The sequence below is a fragment of the Nycticebus coucang genome, chromosome X (assembly GCF_027406575.1).
Source record: "Nycticebus coucang isolate mNycCou1 chromosome X, mNycCou1.pri, whole genome shotgun sequence".
Lineage (NCBI taxonomy): Eukaryota > Metazoa > Chordata > Mammalia > Primates > Lorisidae > Nycticebus > Nycticebus coucang.
Window position 1 is genome coordinate 145,302,832 of NC_069804.1, and position 18,859 is coordinate 145,321,690.

General features: G+C 41.4%; 1 pseudogene; it reads right to left on the reverse strand.

The window, feature by feature from the left end:
- Window positions 1-9,608: 9,608 nt before the first annotated feature.
- LOC128577767 (type III endosome membrane protein TEMP-like) lies at window positions 9,609-9,954 on the reverse strand (annotated as a pseudogene).
- Between the last annotated feature and the right edge of the window lie 8,905 nt (window positions 9,955-18,859).

Sequence of the window (18,859 nt, forward strand, 5' to 3'; positions counted from 1 at the left end):
AAAGCAAAAATGTAAATGTGAGAAATGTTTTTAATATGTAGGAATGATAAAAGGTCAATACAAAGTTATATATATGATACTGCATATATCATTATGTATAATATATAATTAATCATGTGTTATAGTTATAAAATTTATATACACATGAGGAAGGAGAAATAAATCTTATACTTCTTACTGATCCTGAGAGGGCAGCAGGCATCTGTAGAAAAACTCCTCCTCTAAAGATAAGAACAAACTTTACACTGAGCTGAAATAACCTTGAAAGACGAAAGAAAAAAAGACTCTGTAACTAATAACAATACCCTGGTTTCTAACATTTGTAGCCATAACTATGTAGCTGATATTGAACTGAAGAAAAATAAAAGATATAAAAGAATTTAGAAAAAAACTGTTCCCTGGAACTCAGCATTTTACGCCGTGAGACACCTGAGTTCTTGCCTACAATTAAAGGTTCCTTCCTCTATTGTTGGTGTGTCTGCCTGTTTTTTTTTGTTTTGTTTTGTTTTGTTTTTTTATTGTTGGGGATTCATTGAGGGTACAATAAGCCAGGTTACACTGATTGTATTTGTTAGGTAAAGTCCCTCTTGCAATCATGTCTTGCCCCCAGAAGGTGTGGCAGGCACCAAGGCCCCACCCCTCTCCCTCCTTCCTTCTCTCTGCTTTTCCATCCCTCCCCCCATAACCTTAATTGTCATTAACTGTCCTCATATCAAAATTGAGTACATAGGATTCATGGGTGTCTGCCTATTTTAATTTGCCATTTCCCTGCAACACACAGACTGTGAGATCATTGAGTTTCCAACTGCCAAAATGCCGAGTTCATAAAATAATAATTACTGAAAAATAGAAAAACCAGCCAGGCACTGTGGCGGGTGCCTACTCGGGAGGCTGAGGCAGGAAGATTGCTTAAGCACAAGAGTTCAAGGTTGCTGTGAGAAGTGATAATGCCATGGTATTCTACCTGGGGCAACCAGAAGTACTCTGTCTTAACAAAAAAAACAGAAATAGTAATTACTGATATTTATTAAGCATATGCTATGTATCAGTTATCTTATAACCACTATGTTCTTTTTTTTTTTTGAGACAGCGCTTTGTTGCCCTCGGTAGAGTGCTGTGGCATCACAGATCACAGCAACCTCAAACTACTTGGCTCATGTGATTCTCTTACCTCAGCCTCCCAAGTAGCTGGGACTATAGGCACCTGCCACAATGCCTGGCTATTTTTGGAGACGGGGGTCTCACCCTTGTTCACGCTGGAATTGAACCTGTGAGCTCAGGTGATCCACCTGCCTCAGCCTCCCAAGTGCTGGAATTACAGGTGTGAGCCACTGCTCCCAACCCCTATGACCACTATTTATTGCCTAAGCCCATGAGGTAGGTATTATTAGAGTACCATCCTCAGAGGAAATTGAGACTTAAGGTCTTTTTTTTTTTTTTTTTAGTTTGAGACAGAGTCTCAAGCTGCAGCCCTGGATAGAGTGCTGTGGCATCATAGCTCACAGCAACCTCCAATTTTTGGGCTCAAGCAAGCCACTTGCCTAGTTTTTCTATTTTTAGTAGAGATGGGATCTCACTTTTGCTCAGGCTGGTCTCAAACTCGTGAGCTCAAACTATCCACCCCACTCGGCCTCCCAGAGTGCTAGGATTATTTATAGGCATGAGCCACCATGCCTGGCTGAGGGTTGAGGTCATAAGTAACTTGTCCAAGTTCACACTGCTAAGTGGAAGAGACAGCTAAGACTCCAAGGGTCTCCCTCCAGAGGACCCCACTACTCCTTACTTCTTTCCCGTGGCTTATAAAGCCCTGTGTGGCCTTGCTCCCACTTACCTCTCCAGACTTCCTCATCATCCGGCTCACTGAACACTGTGCTCCCTGCTGGGACCCTCTTCCCTCTGTCTTTGCCTGGCTCAATACTTCTACTTTGCCTACTCCTCCTTCTGGCTCATCTTAGACATTACTTCCTCCAGGAAGTCTTCTCTGGTCTCCAAACCTGGATTGGGTGACTGTCCTTTGTGGATCTAAAATTCCTCATCATCTCACCACCCTGGTTGGGGATGGCCCATTTCCTGATCTGTGTCCTCTGCTAGACTGAAAGTTTGGTGAGAACAGAAACTGGATTTGGCTTGCTCCCCACTCTATTCCCAGCTACTGGCACAATGGAAATTGTGAATTACACACGGAAATTCTTCTGCTTGGGTCATTTCTTAGAGAACCATAAAGCCGTATGTAGAGCAAATGTTGTCAACTCTCGGTAGGGTGCCATGGCATCTTAGCTCACAGCAACCTCAAACTCTTGGGTTTAATTGATCTTCTTGCCTCAGCCTCCCAAATAGCTGGTACTACAGGCACACAGCACATTGTCTGGGTATTTTTAGAGATGCGGTCTCACTCTAGCTTAGGCTGGTCTCGACCTCATGAGCTCAGGCAATCTACCTGCCTCGGCCTCCCAGAGTGCTAGGATTACAGGCGTGAGCCACACGTCTGGCCTCAGAAGTGTTTTTCTTTCTTTCTTTCTTTTTTTTTTTTTTAATTCTTTAGGACACACTATTGCCCTGAGTTTCTCTGAAAACTGTTACTGTGAAATCTTGAATTTAAAGATGCTATGGCAAATAACTGGGATAATCAATCTTTATGAAGAAGGGCTGAATCCTTGAATAAAAGTGCAGCCAATTCCTCCCATTGTGTATACTACTTCCCCATTAGCAGAGGATTATACAAAATATTATCATCTACATTTTGTAGTGCACTACCATTTCCTGAGTGCCTAACACAGGCCAGGTACTTCTGTGCATTTTCTTGTTCACTCTTCATATGTGCCTGTGAGACAGATGTTATTATCTCATTCTATAGATTGAGATACTAGGGCCCTGAAAGGTTACTTTCAGGCAACTTCCCCAAGGTCACACACCTAGAAAGTGTTTATGTTGGAATTGTAAGCATCATTTTGTTGGATTCAATATGCTCTTTACACTTTACCAGACAGCTTCCTCTATTATCTAATAATCATGCAAATGAAAGTTCGAAAATTATTCCCCTTCCCTCCTTTCAGATGAAAACAGAAAAGCCAAGAAATGCTCAAGTTTTCACTAGATAGTGATAGAGATAGTATTAAATTTTTGTTTTGTGTCTCTAGTCCAGTGCTCTTTCCAGGTCACCATACCTTTACTCCTTCACTGGAAAGTTAAAAGATAACGGTTGTAGTCTTTTTTTTTTTTTGTAGAGACAGAGTCTCACTTTATAGCCCTCGGTAGAGTGCCGTGGCATCCCACAGCTCACAGCAACCTCCAACTCCTGGGCTGGAGTAGCTGGGACTACAGGCGCCCGCCACAACGCCCGGCTATTTTTTTTGTTGTTGTTATTGTTGCAGTTCGGCCGGGGCCAGGTTTGAACCTGCCACCTTTGGGACATGGGGCGGCGCACTACCGACTGAGCCACAAGCACCGCCCATGGTTGTAGTCTTTCCAAGGCTTTCTTAATGGTGGTGGAGTATGTGCCTGGGATGAGGTGGGAGGGACTGGCTTGCTTTGTTGGTGGGATAAGGAAGGGCAAGAGCTGCAGATCTCCCATTGCATGAAGGTTAAATGATGTTCTTTATAATACCAAATGGAAATCTGGATCTACACAAAGGAATGAGGAATACTGGATATGGGAACTACATGGGTAGGATGCATGAGATTTTTTTTATCATTTAAATCTCTTTGTAAGATATTTAACTTAAAAATTATAACAGGCTATTGTACAATTTATAACATGTAGGAAAATGCCTGGCAACAATAGTGCTATGTTTTGAATGTGTCCCTTTTGAAATTCATGTTGAAAATTACTCTCTACTTGGTAGTAGTAAGAGCTGGGGCCTTTTGGGAGAAATTATTAAGTTGTTAGGGCTCCACCTTCGTGAATAGATTAGTGCCATATATAAGGGCAGGAGGGTCAAGCATGATGGAAGGCTGAGGAGGGAGGATCACTTAAGCCCAGGAGTTCAGACCAGTCTAGGTAACATAGAAAGACCTTATCTCAAAATAAAAATAAAAATGAAATAACATAAAAGAAAATGAAATAAAATAGCTGGAGAGAGGGAACTTAGGCCCCTTTTATCCTGCCACCTTCTGCCATATGCAGACATAGCATTTGTCCCCTCTGACAGACACAGCAACAAGGTACTATCTTAGAAGCAGGGAATGGGGCTCTTACTAGACACCAAACCTACCAGCACCTTAATCTTGGACTTTCCAGCCTCCAGAACTGTGAGAAATAAGTTTATCGCTTTTTATCCAATTGGCCAGCCTAGGCCTCTTCAGTGGGGAATTCAAGCCATTTACATTAATTGAGAGAATTGATAAGTGTGGAGGCATTTTATTCATCTTATTTTGTGAAAGTCCATTGGTTAGTTTTATCCTTTGTGCCATTGTGAAACTAGGTTTTGTCCTTTAGTTTCTGGGTGTTTACTTTGCTGGTGGCACATTATGATGGTTAGTGTGGATAATAGTTCTAAGTACTTCCTGTAGAGCTGGTCTTGTGGCAAATTTCCTCAATGTTGGTATGTCAGTAAAAGATTTGATTTCTCCATCGATTCTGAAGCTTAGTTTAGCAGGATATAGAATTCTGGGCTGAAATTGTTTTGTTTAAGTAGATGACCATACTTTTCTGGCTTGGAAAGTTTCAGCTGAAAAGTCTACTGTCATCCAGATGGATCTGCCCCTGTAGGTCAGTTGGTGCTTACTCCTGGCTGCTTGTAGAATTTTCTGTTTTTGTTTTGACTTTGGACAGGTTCATTACAATGTGTCTTGGAGATACTCTATTCGTGTTGAGATGACCTGTGGTTCAATTTCCCTCTAAAAGGAGTGTTTCAAAATCTTGAATGAAACTTGAGAAGTTTTCGTTTATGATATCTTCCAGTAGGGCTTCCGTTCCTTTAGGATATTCTTTTTCCCCTTCAGGGATCCCTGTAATTCATGTTTGAATTCTTTGTGAAGTCCCATAATTCTCTGAGTTTCTGTTCTGCCTTCTCTCTCTTCTTATCTGCCTCTTTAACTACCTGGGTCAGCTCAAGAGCTTTATCCTCAAGTTCTGAGATTCTTTCTTGGTATATTCTGTTATTGATACTTTCTACTGCATCTGTAAGTTCCCGATTGACCCCCTTCAATTCCTTAAGCACCACCATATTCTTTCTATATTCTTCATATCATTCATCCATTTTATTGGTTCTGTTTTTCTACTTTCTCATCAATTCCTTTTATTGCCTTTCCTATATTTAAATTCCCTTCCTGTCATTTTCATTAAATCTTTTTTTTTTTTTTTTTGGTAGAGGCAGAGTCTCACTTCACTGCCCTCAGTAGAGTGCCGTGGCATCACACGGCTCACAGCAACCTCTAGCTCTTGGGCTTATGTGATTCTCTTGCCTCAGCCTCCCAAGCAGCTGGGACTACAGGCGCCTGCCACAACGCCCAGCTATTTTTTGGTTGCAGTTTTGGCCAGGGCTGGGTTTGAACCCGCCACCCTCGGTATATGGGGCCGGTGCCCTACTCGCTGAGCCACAGGCGCCGCCCAATTAAATATTTATAGGTGGAATCTTCTGCTATGGCTACCTCATGATTTCTTGGAGGTGTGACCAGTTTTATAACAAAATTTTACAATTCTCTAATCTCTTAGCTCCCTCATATTCCAAAGGAGTTTCTAGTGTTCACATCAGAACTGAAACAAGCAGCTAAGTGGCCTTGACTTGATAGGAAGGGAACAGTGAGTGTTATCTCAGCTCCAGTGGCCTAACAATGGCAGTTTTAGAAAAAGTAAAGAAGAGACAAAGAGGTCTCAGTACAAATTGCTGAGCAGAACTTTGTAATTTTCTCTACACTGATACAATTTCTTTGAGTTTTTCCCAGGAAACATCAGAACCTCCTTACAGCCCTGAGATAACTACAGTGCCTTACTTATCAGAATGTCTGGAGAAAGTCAAGATAAGCAATATGCCACAGGAGATTGTGACCAAGAGCCACTGAGCCTACGCACAAGGCTAAAAGAATGAACAATATTAACCCCTAACTCATTATATTACTAAAATTCTCACCCTGGGGAGGAATTTGTCCACCATTTTTTGTTCATGAGATATACCAACTAGCATGATTCCTCACTGCACTTGTGTGCTCTGTACTCCATCCCAAACATGCAATGGAGTCCATTCCCTTTATACATTGTTCATTTTCACCTCCATTAAAATCCCTTAACCCTGCTAATCTGGGAAGTAGATTTCAGGTAGTTTCTGCCTCCCCTTCCCAGTTGATGTGTCCTCTGAAATAAATCCTTTCCTCCTTGATAATCTTCGTTGTCTCAGTAATTGGCTTTCTGGGCAGCGAGTAACAGTGAACCTCCCTTGTGAGTTCATTAACAGAGGGGTTGCTCTGTTCTGGATTTTCATGATGACAGAATTTTTCTGCTGGTTCATCCTCATGTGTATTTTATTCTTGTTAACTTCCTTTCCCTACTTTTTCCCTCTCACTGCCTCCTTTGCTTTAAATTACCTTGTCTTTGAGCTTAGGTGTTGAAGTGGACTTTAGACATAAGGCCAAAAGGAAGAGAAGGGTAAAATGCAAGAAGGAAGGGAGCAAAGAAGAAGTTATAGAAAAAAAAAGAAAGGGGTGAAAGGATAGAGTTGGTGAAAAGGAGAGAAGAAGGACAGAAAAAGGGAGAGAGAGAAAGAGGAGAAATAGTGGTGTTTGGCAGGATACCTTTACCCACATCCACAACTCCAGGACTTTGGGGAGGCTGGGCTGGGTGGGTCCCTTGAGGTCAGACTATCCTTACCAGCCTAGGCTAAATCAAGACCCCACTTCCACCAAATATAGAAAAAAAATCACCAGTATGTCACAGTGGGGACCTACCAATAACATCTTTCCAAAGGCCAAAGGTAGAAGGACACCCTAGACTATGAGCTCATGGACTCTTTGAGCCAGACCAATGCTGTGATCCCCATTCCTCAGAGAAAAGAGAAAAAATAATAAAAATATTTAAAGAAAATTAAAAATACGATTATATAAACTGAAGAACAAAGGAGGATATCTTAGTTGTTGTATGATAAATTTATTTGGATAAGATGAGAAAAGTAGAAAAATCTCTACGAAAGGAGAGAAAAGAAAGAAAGAATAAAAGGGGCTAAAAACCTGTAACAAAAATGGAGGAGCCCTTGCTATTGAAGAATGTAAAAATGAAAAAAATAAAGATACACCCAAACCAAACTAAACCAAACAAAACAAGAAGTAACAACAGCAACAACAAAAAAGAAAAATAAACACTAAGAAAAAAATTGGGGACAAAGCCAAAAAAAAAAAAAAAAAAGAGAGAGAGAAACACACACACACTTGCAATATAGTGCCTGTACCCCAGGTAACACTGTGGTATTTGGAGATGGAGAACACATATGCTATTTTCACTCTATAATACTGGGGCCCAGAAGCTACACTGTAGTTTCAGAGGAAACCCTGGACTTGTCCTCCTGACCTACTTGCCCTCAATTAGGGCCTGGTCACTTCACCAGCACTGAGTGCCCATGAAATTAGGATCCCAAAGCTCTCATTAAATCTCTCAGGTGGCACATCTTGGCAAAAGTGCCCCCTGATAACAAGTGGTTTTTCCTGGGGGCGGGGGGCAACTCACCCCAAGGATCGCTGTCCAAGCTCAGCAGGGGTACCAGAGCCAGCTATGCACTAGGACCCTGTGGACTGTTTCTCCTTCATGGCTTTCCCACAATGGCGGCCTGTGTGTATCCAAGCTGATGGGAGGTTCACCCTCTCTGGCACTCAAGCTTGGCTACCCTTGAGTTCCCTTGCTTGTCCAAGCCTCTTTAAGGCATTCCAGAGAGCAGTCCAGTCCAAAAACAAAAACCACAGTATAGCCCTTTCCCACCTCTAGTCCTCCAAGGGAGGGACGCTGGCTGACCTCTGCCCACCTCAGCACCTGCCCTGTGTGCTAGTCCTCCTCAGCTCCAAACCTCATTGGCTCCTGGAGTCTCCTACTGCTTCACTGTGCCCCTGGAGTGATGCTTCTGGGTAAATTCTCCCAGCCAAAGGTGGCCAAAGTCCTTTGTCCCTTGTCTCACTGACAGCAGCCAGCGAGGAGATTTCTCTCGTCCACCATCTTCCTCTGCCCCGACATGTATTTTCATTTCATTCTGTTTTGTGTGTTTTAAATTTTCCTTTGAGACTTTTTCATTGATTTATGGATTATTTAGAAGTGTATTGTTTAATTTCCAAGTGTTTGAGGTTTTCTTGTTGTCTTTCTATTATTTCTAGTTTGATTCAATTGTGGTTAGAGTTAGACAGCTGGTATTATTTCAATCTTCTTAAATTTGTTGAGATTTGTTTTATGGCCCACGATATTGTCTATCTTGGTAAATGTTTCACAAAACCTTGATAACAATGTGTGTTCTCGGCAGTGCCTGTGGCTCAGTGAGTAGGGCGCGGGCCCCATATACTGAGGGTGGCGGGTTCAAACCTGGACCCGGCCAAACTGCAAAAAGATAGCTGGGCAGAAAAAAAAAATAGCCGGGCATTGTGGCAGGCACCTATAGTCCAAGCTACTCAGGAGGCTGAGGCAAGAGAATTGCCTAAGCCCAGGAGTTGGAGGTTGCTGTGAGTGGTGACAGGACAGCACTCTACTGAGGGCGACAAAATGAGACTCTGTCTCTAAAAAAAAAAATAAAGAAAGAAAGAAAGAAAAAAAAGAAAAGTGTGTTCTTCTGCTATTAGATGGAATGCCTAATACATGTCAATTGTATCTTGTTGGTTGATTACGTACTGACACTTTATGTCCCTGTCAATTTTCTATCAGTTGCTGAGTGTGGGTTGTTGAAGTCCTCAGCTATGGTCAATTTTTCTAGTTCTCCTTTCAGCCTTATCAATTTTTGCTTCATGTATTGTGAGACTCTGCTGTTTAATGGTACACATTTAGGATCATGTCTTTCTGGTGAAATGATCCTTTTATCATTATGTAATGTCCCTCTTTTTCTCTAATAGTTTTCTTTTTTATTCAAAATGACAATACATTTATTAATCCCTGTGAAAGACATAATATATTATAACCAGAATATCCACTTTATTGATAGGAAAAAATTTCATTAAGAGGCTTAGCACTGTTTTTCACCTGCTCACATGTTATCTGGGCACATTTGAAATGCTGGCAGGTAGGCAGGCCACATGTGACCTACTGACTACAGTTTTCATTACTGACATAGAGGATTTAGGCAGAGGATTACCAAGCAGAAGTGCATGGAAAAACTGCATGGAGTGGGGCATGGGGAACAGCAAACATTTAGTTACATAGGGAGTGGCAAGAAAGGAGATCAAAAGGCCCAGAAGTCAATCTTTTCCCGTGCTCAAGCTAAGTGTTTATTAGGCTTTATCCTGAAAACAATAGGGAGCCATTGAGGGTTATAGAGCAAGAGAAGGGTCATTGTCACTTTGGTGGCTACTATCAAAGAAGGGAGGATGGTCTTCCCTTGGTCAAACTTTAAGCCCTCACTGCTTCTGTCCCTGAGGCTCAAGGCGCCCACATAGTAGCCTCTGTCCTTAGCTATCACTCATAGAGGAAGGGGGCAGTGTCCAAAAATTGGGGCTCAGAGGGAGAGGTGGTCCCTGCTATCCTCTGTCCCCAGCTCACCAGTCCAGGCTGAATGTAATTGTCCTCGATGAAGCCATCATCATCCTCATCTTCAACCAACTCTGGGTGGTTCCCCCTCCTTATCTCAGGCAGTGGGCGGTGCCTATAGCTGGCATAGTATCGGTGGCAGAGGTGGCATTTGGCAACAAGTGCGATGAAGAAAGAGAGGACCACAGCCCCCAGCACAACACCTACCAGCACTGGCTGTGCCCAGGCCCCAGTGTCTGGTCCAGGGGCTATGGCTGATGCCGTGGGGAGCTCCGAGGGCCCCACAATGGTTTGGTTTGTCCCATTCATGGAGGGGCCTGATGACACTGGTGAATCTTGGCCTTGGCCAGAAAGAGCCGGGGCTCCAAGGAGAACCCCCTAGATACCAGTCCTGGAGCAGCAGCAGTTAGGACTGGTGAGTGTCTGCAGGAGGAGCACCCGACTCCAGGGAGTCCGTGGAGGGAGAGTAGCCAGGCTTCAGGAACCGTGCACAGTCCAAGCTTCTGGTTGGGGCCAGCAGAACCTCTCTAATAGTTTTCTTTGTTCTGAAGTATACTTTAACTGATATTAATAAAGATCCCTCCTACTTTTTGTAAATTTTTCTTTGCATGATATGTAGGTTTTTTTTATCCTTTTACTTATATTTTTTGAATTTGAAATGAGTTTCTTATAAAAAACATGTAGTTGAGTCCCGTTTTTTTTAACCCCCCTTGCCAATCTCTGCCTATTAACTGGGACATTTACACCATTAACCTTTAACGAAATTTTACTTTTATTTAATTTATTTATTTTAGAGACAGAGTCTTGCTCTGTCACCCAGGCTGGAGTGCAGTGGTGGGGTTCAATGCAGTATCGCATTTCTGGGCTCAAGCCTCAGCACCCTGAGAAGCTAGGACTACAGGTGCATGACACCATACCCAGCTAATTTTTCTTACTTTCTGTAGAGACAGGGTATTGCTCAATTGCTCAGGCTGGTCTTGAACTCCTGGCCTCACATGTTATCTGGGCACATTTGAAAGTGCCTCTCTCCTTGGCCTCCCTAAGTGCCAGAATTACAGGCATGAGCCACTGCCCAGCCTAGGGTAGTTATTTAAATGTTAATGCTTCAGTCTGCCATTTTATTGTTTTCTGTTTGCGTCTACTGTTTCTTGTTCCTCTCTTCCTCTTTTCTGCCTTTCACTGGGTTAGTTGAATTTCATTTTTAAAACTTTTTTTTTTTTGCAGTTTTTTGGCCGGGACTGGGTTTGAACCCACTACCTCCAGCATATGGGGCCAGCGCCCTACTCCTTTGAGCCACAGGCGTGCCCTAAAACTTTTTTATTATTCTCATTTTACAGATGAATGAACATTTTTGAGAATTACATTTTGATTTATAGTGTTTTAAAGTGTATTGGTTTGAATAATTTTCTCAGTTGTTCAGAGTATTGAAACACACATATATGTATTATGTATGTACGTGGTAAGACTGACTCACCAATCTATCAGTATCAAAGTTTTACCACTCTGAGTAAGGTTTAGAATCCTTACTTTCACTTAGGTCCCTTGACTTTTCCCACTTTAAAATTGTCTTAAGTATCAGATGGTTTTCATTATTTTAATTTCTTTTGTGTGTGTGTGTGTGTTTTTTTTTTTTTTTTTTGGCCGGGGCTGGGTTTGAACCTGCCACCTTTGGCATATGGGACCGGCACCCTACTCCTTTAGCCGCAGGCGCCACCCCATTATTTTAATTTCAATCATGACATGATTTAGAAAACTCATGAGAAGTTTGTCTATTATATTTACCTCTATTTCTGTTCTTTTCATTGTTCTTTGTTTCTAATGCTCAAAGATTCCTTCTTTTATCATTTCCTTTCTATTTTAGCCATTATTTAAGGGTAGTTCTGATAGGGAATTTTTTTTTTTTTGCTTTCCTTTGTCTGAGAATGCCTTTATTTCTCTTTTATTCTTGAAGGATAATTTTACTAGATATACGATTTGTAATGGACAGTTTAGTTCTTTCAGAATCTGAAAAATTTTGTTCCACTTTGTGTCATAAGAAATAATTGTTGTGGGGTGTCGCCTGTGGCTCAGTGAGTAGGGCGTCGGCCCCATATGCCGAGGGCGGTGGGTTCAAACCCAGCCCCCGCCAAACTGTAACAAAAAAATAGCCGGGCGTTGTGGCGGGCGCCTGTAGTCCCAGCTGCTTGGGAGGCTGAGGCAGGAGAATCGCGTAAGCCCAAGAGTTAAGAGTTAGAGGTTGCTGTGAGCCGTGTGACGTCATGGCACTCTACCCGAGGTCATGGCAGTCTACCCGAGGGCGGTACAGTGAGACTCTGTCTCTACAAAAAAAAAAAAAAAAAGAAATAATTGTTGCTTTAAAATGGGGCTTTTAAATGATCAGTTAGGTGGAGACCCAGAATACTACCACAGATAATCATATGAAAATAAAAGAGATTTATTATACTCATAGGTCTTAGAAGACAGGCAGTACTGCACACCGCTCAGGGGGCCACGTAGAAGAAGCTCCCAGGGAGCAGCTTAAAGATACATGGGCAAATGACTCAATTGGAGGTCAGGAAGGAGTATGCAGTAAGGCCTCACTTAATGTAGGCTTTTGGAAACTGCCATTTTAAGTGAAATGGCTTACAGTAGGTCCTTTACTGTTCTTTCATTATACTTGTGATGAGGAAAAAAAAATTTTTATACTTCATTTTGCCTAAAGTGACAATTTCCACAAACCTATCAATAATGGACAATGTTAAGTGAAGACTTACCATAAAAGCAAATGGCGTGAAGAGATTTTATTGGTATATTTATATGTTACTGACTCACAGGGGAAGGAAAGAAGGGGAACTTGTGACAGGGACCAATCTCATCATACTGGGTCACCTGGTCAAGGGTTTACAGTCTGTTTGTGGGGATGTTAAGAAATCAGGAAAATGTAACATTTAAAAATTTACAGTAAGGCCAGGCATGGTGGCTCATGCCTGTAATCCTAGCACTCTGGTAGGCCAAGGCAGGTGGATTGCTTGAGCTCAGGAGTTCAAGAGCAGCCTGAGCAAGAACAAGACCCTGTCTCTAAAAATAGCCAGGTGTTGTGGTGGGCACCTGTAATCCCCCCAGCTAATTGAGAGGCTGACCAAGAGGTCCACTTGAGCCCAAGAGTTTGAGGTTGCTGTGAGCTATAACATTTTGTGGGCTACGTAGTGATGTTGCCCTACATATAATGTATAGTGATCAGATAAGGGTTATTAGCCTATCCTCATCTCAAACATCTATCATTTCTTTGTGTTGGGAACATTCAATATCCCTCTTCTAGCTACTTGAAACTATATAGTTACCTACAGTCATCTTTCAGTGCTTTGGAACACTAGAATTTTCTCCTTCTATCTAGCTGAGCATATGAATTTTGAGGAACACAAACATTTGGTCCATAATGGCTTCAGGTAAGAAATTCACTGTTACTTGATGTCCTCCCATAGGTAATGTGTTGTTTCTTCCTGGATGCTTTCAAGATTTTTAGTTTTAGTTTTGAGAAGTATAATTGTGATGTATTTTGGCATGAATTTTTGGAGGGTTACCCTATTTGGGATTTACTTAGCCTTTTATATCTGAAGGTTTATGTCTTTTGCCTAATTTGGGACATTTTCAGATATTATTTCTGCAAATACTCTTTCAGCCTCTCACTCTTTCTCTTTTTTCTGGGCCTCTTAGGATCTGAATGTTGGATCTTTTCAAATAGTCCCACAAGTCCCTAAGACTTCTAATGTTTTCAAATTCTATTTTCTTTCCGGTGTTCAGGTTGAGGGAATTCTATTGATCTGTCCTAAAGTTCATTGATTCTATGTTTTGTCATCTCTACTTAGTCCATCCAATGAGTTTTTTATTTCTGATTATATTTGTAAGTTCTAAAGTTTTAAATTTTTTTCTTAATTATTATAGCTTTATGGTAAATCTTGATATTGGGTAAAGCAAATCATCCTGTATATGTCCATAAACATTATAAATTATTATGTATGTTTTTGTATTTGAAAGAGGTAGTTTTAAATATTTACTTATAATTTTTGTGCTCGCTTAGGCAGCACATATACTTATAATATTTTTTAAAAAACTTAAATAGTATTGTACTGGATGTATCTTTCTGTGCCTTTTTTCTGTATATCATTGTTTTAGAGACTTTTGTTGACACATGTAGTAGTAAATCATTTTAACTGATATAACATTTTATAAATGTATCACAATTCATTCTCAAATAGTTTCAAATTTTTTTTTACTAATTACAGATAAATACAAGAAGTAAACATGGTTGTAGATTTTTCTTCATAAAGTGTAGAATTTCTCTTGGATTTATATCTAAGATTAGAATTGCTCAGTCATAAGCTGTGAGCATCTTTGACCTTTACTAAGTATCACTATTGTATGTCAATGTAGTTATGCCAATTTATACTTCTACCATGGATTAGTTTACATTGTGCCTCATCACCACCATCACTTAATTCTGTAAAACTTTTCCATTTTTTGATAATTAGATGCATTCAATAGTACCTTACTGTTTTATTTTTATTTTTTTTTATTATTATTTTTTTTTTTGTAGAGACAGAGTCTCACTTTATGGCCCTCGGGTAGAGTGCCGTGGCCTCACACAGCTCACAGCAACCTCCAACTCCTGGGCTTAAGCGATTCTCTTGCCTCAGCCTCCCGAGTAGCTGGGACCACAGGCGCCCGCCACAACGCCCGGCTATTTTTTGGTTGCAGTTTGGCCGGGGCTGGGTTTGAACCCGCCACCCTCGGTATATGGGGCCGGCGCCCTACCGACTGAGCCACAGGCGCCGCCCCTGTTTTATTTTTAATTCCCCTGATTACAGCGAGATTGAGCTTATAAATTTATTAGCCATTTGGGTTTCTTTTCTGTGAATTGCCCATTCCCATACTTTACATGTTTTTGAGTTACCTGTTTTTCTTATTGACTTATGAAACTTATTTATATTTTCTGAATATTAATCCTGTATTGGTTATACAGACTGTACATATCTTCTCCCAGTCTCTGGACGGTCTTTATGATTTTTTATGGGACCTTTTATTATAGTATAACTATCTCTACCATATTATTTTTGTACTTTGTATTAACTGTTCTAAGCATCTTTTCCCACCTTCTTTCCCTATTTCATTGATTACATTTTCCCCTGTTTTTTGTTGTTGAGAGTCTCGCTCTGTCACTCTGAGTATAGTACAGTGGTGTCATCTTAGCTCACTGCAACTGCAGACTCCCGGGCTCCAAGGATCCTCCTCCCTCAGCCTCCTGAGTAGCTGAGACGTCGAGCACACACCACAATGTGCAGCTGATTTTATAAAAAAATTTTGTGGAGGCTAGGCGCAGTGGCTGATGCCTATAATCTCAGCACTTGGGAGGCCGAGTAGGGTGAATTGTGTGAGCTAATGAATTCAAGACCAGCCTGAGCCGGAGCCAGACCCCATCCCTAAAAATAGCCAGGCATTGTGGCGGGTGCCTGTAGTCCCAACTACTTGAGAGGCTAAGGCAAGAGAATCGCTTGAGCCCAAGAGTTTAAGGTTGCTGTGAGCTATGATGCCATTGCACTCTACCGAGGGCGACAAAGTGAGACTTGGTCTCATAAAAAAAATTTGTGGAGATGGGGTCTCCTTCTTGCTCAGGCAAGTCTCATATTCCTGAGTTCAAGCAATTCTCCCGCCTCAGCCTCCAAGAATGCTAAGATTACAGGCATGAGCCACCTCACCTGGCAGCCCTTCTACTGTTTTGATGTTACATATTCTATTTCTATTCTTTTTAGGGTCACCCTTAAAATGTTTAAATTTTATTTTACATATAGTAAAATTCATTTTTAAGTGTACAGTTCTAAATTTTGATAGTTGTATAACCACCCCCACAATTTTTTTTTTTTTTGCAGTTTCTGGCCGGGGCTGGGTTTGAACCCACCACCTCTGGCATATGGGGCCGGCGCCCTACCCCTTTGAGCTACAGGTGCTGCCCTGCCACCCCCACAATTAAGGTAAAGTTTCATCACCCCCCCAATTCCCTCTTACTATGCCTTTGTAGTCAGCTACTTTCCCCACCCCAACCCATGCTAATTGTTCTTCTGTTTTTCACTCCTAGTTTTGCTGTTGGCAGAATGAAATGTAGGAATTACATCACATGTAGCCTTTTGATTCTGGCTTCCTTCATGTAGCATAAGGGATTGGAGATTTATTCATGTTGTTGACTCTTGCAATAGTTTGTTCCCTTTATATTGCCGAGTGGTAGTATTCCCTTCCATAGATGTACTACTGTTTACCCATTCACGATTGAAGATCATCTGGGATGTTTCAGGTTTTTGTCAATCATATGCAAAACTACTATAAACATTTCTATATAGGCTTTTGTGTGAACATTTAGTTTTCATTCCTCTTGGCAAATATGTAGAAGTGGGATTTCTGGGTTTCCTTCCATTTTATTTATTATTTATTTTTTGAGACAGAGCCTCAAGCAGTCGCCCTGGGTAGAGTGCTGTGGCATCACAGCTCACAGCAACCTCCAACTCCTGGGCTCAAGTGATTCTCCTGCCTCCACCTCCCAAGCAGCTGGGACTACAGGCACCCACTACAATGCCCAGCTATTTTTTGGTTGCAGCTGTCACTGTTGTTTGGCAGGCTGGGCTGAATTCGAACCCACCAGCTCAGGTATATGTGGCTGGTGCCCCAGCCGCTTGAGCTACAGGCGCCGAGCCAATACATTTTAACTCCAAACCTTTTTCCCTTCTATCTTCCACGATAGCTTTAGTGTTTTAGTGTCATTCTTATTTTCACTTTCCCCAATAAAATTCGCCATTTTTACTTTTAGTCAGTGCTTACTTAAGTATATGAACATGTTTCATCAATTACTTTGGTCATCATGCTTCTTGCATCCTACTCCTTTCTTTTATTATTTATTTATTTATTGTTTAACTTTTTTTTTTTTTTTTTTTTGCAGTTTCTGGCTGGGGCTGGGTTTGAACCCACCACCTCCAGCATATGGGGCCGGCGCCCTACTCCTTTGAGCCACAGGCACCTCACTACTCCTTTCTTTTAAAAAGCGCACTAATGACCTGCTTTAGAACAATAAATTAGAAAGGAAATGAAGAGAATATTCTAGTGTTATAATAGAACCTGATACCACCCAAATACACATTCTCGAATGAAGAAATGTAATGACCTGTTTTACATAGGAATTATACATACCAGTCTGGAACAATCAACTTTTCTAGTTCTTTTTAACTGAAATGGAAGTGATCTTTTGTTTATTAATTCCTACACAAGAGTTAAGATGAGAAGGCTGATACAGGTTCCATGTAATTTAAAGAGCCTTGAGGGTTTCATAGCCCTCTTGTTTTTGGTTAAAACATTTGACCTGTTATATCTAATTTCCTCTTCAAACAATCAAATGCAAACCTATGTTAAGTAGGATACTTGAGATTTTTACACATTTTATAAATTATATTAAAAATTGAAGCTGGGTGCAGTGACTTCAATCTGTAATTCAGCACTTTGGTAGGCTGAGACAAGAGGATTGATTGAGGCTAGGAGTTTGAGATCAGCCTGGGCAACATAGCAAAACTCTTTTATCTCTAAGCATAAAAGAAAATCATTTAGTATTTTTGAAAGATCAAAGGAAAGATGTTTATATAGTACCTTTCTGCATCATCCTCAACTCAAAGAGGAATTAGAAACAGACCTTTTAAAGATGACAAGTTTATAGCCTGAATTGTGGCTTGTGTTTTGGACATGTCTCATTTATTACGTAGGGTTGATTCTAAGAAAATTTGCCTTTGCTTTGCAATTGTGTTGTCTTTCTTAAAAACCAGCAAATTCTATACTTCTCTTTTTCAGAATTTTAGCTAGGTACAGTGGAGCAAGCCTGTAATTCTAGCACTCTGGGAGGCTGAGCCAAGAGGATCACCTGAGCTCAGGAGTTCAAGAACAGCCTAAGCAAGAGCGAGAACCCATCTCTCCTAAAAATAGAGAAATTAGCTAGGCATTGTGGTAGGCGCCTATAGTCCCAGCTATGTGGGAATCTGAGGCAAGAGTATCCGCTCAAACCCAGGAGTTTGAGGTTGCTGTGAGCTCTGATGCCAAGGCACTGTACCTAGAGTGACAGAGTGAGAGTCTGTCTTGGGGAAAAATAAAATTTTGTAGCTAGGTTAGGCCTGGTGGGACACATCTGTATTCCGAGCCTCAGCTACTGAGGAGGCTGAGGCAGAATTGCTTGAGCCCAGTTCAAGGTTGTAGTGAGCTATGATCATACCACTGCACTTTAGCCTAGGGAACAGAGTGAAACCCTATTTGTTTTCTTAAGAGTCTCACTTCTTTTTTTTTTTTTTTTTTTTTGTAGAGACAGAGTCTCACTTTATGGCCCTCGGTAGAGTGCCATGGCATCACACAGCTCACAGCAACCTCCAACTCCTGGGCTTAAGCAATTCTCTTGCCTCAGCCTCCCGAGTAGCTGGGACTACAGGCGCCCGCCACAATGCCTGGCTATTTTTTGGTTGCAGTTTGGCCGGGGCCGGGTTTGAACCCGTCACCCTCGGTATATGGGGCTGGCGCCTTACCGACTGAGCCACAGGCGCCGCCCAAGAGTCTCACTTCTTAAAACTCTGAGACTAGAATCTCACTTGTAGCCCTTGGGAGAGTGCCATGGCATCATACCTCACAGCAACCTCAAACTCTTGGGCTCAAGTTATCCTCTTGCCTCAGTTTTTCATCTTTATAGTAGAGATGGAGTCTTACTTTTGCTCAGGCTGGTCTCGAACTCCTGAGCTCAAGCAACCCACTGGCCTTGGCCTCCCAGAGTGCTAGGATTACAGGCATGAGCCACTGTGCCTATCCAGAAACACTGTTTCTTAAAGAAAAAATTATGACAACTTTTGGAAATGGCTTTACAAGATATCCACATATCAGTGATTTAAACAAATCAACTAAAGGAATAGATGTCTTTGTAACTTAATATGTTCTTACTGTCTGACAAATGTTTAAAAAAATAACTTCTGACATACAGTAATGAACAAGAATATATGTTTAAACAGGAGGGATTTTTTTCTTTTTTATTTCAGGCAAATATGAGGATACATATGATTAGGTTACGTTATTTGTGTTCGTAATGTCACGTCCAAAGTCTAAGCTGTAGTTTAGTCCTTTTTCCAGGAAGTGTGCCATATACCCCTACATTGTACCTGATAGGTGGGAACTTACTGA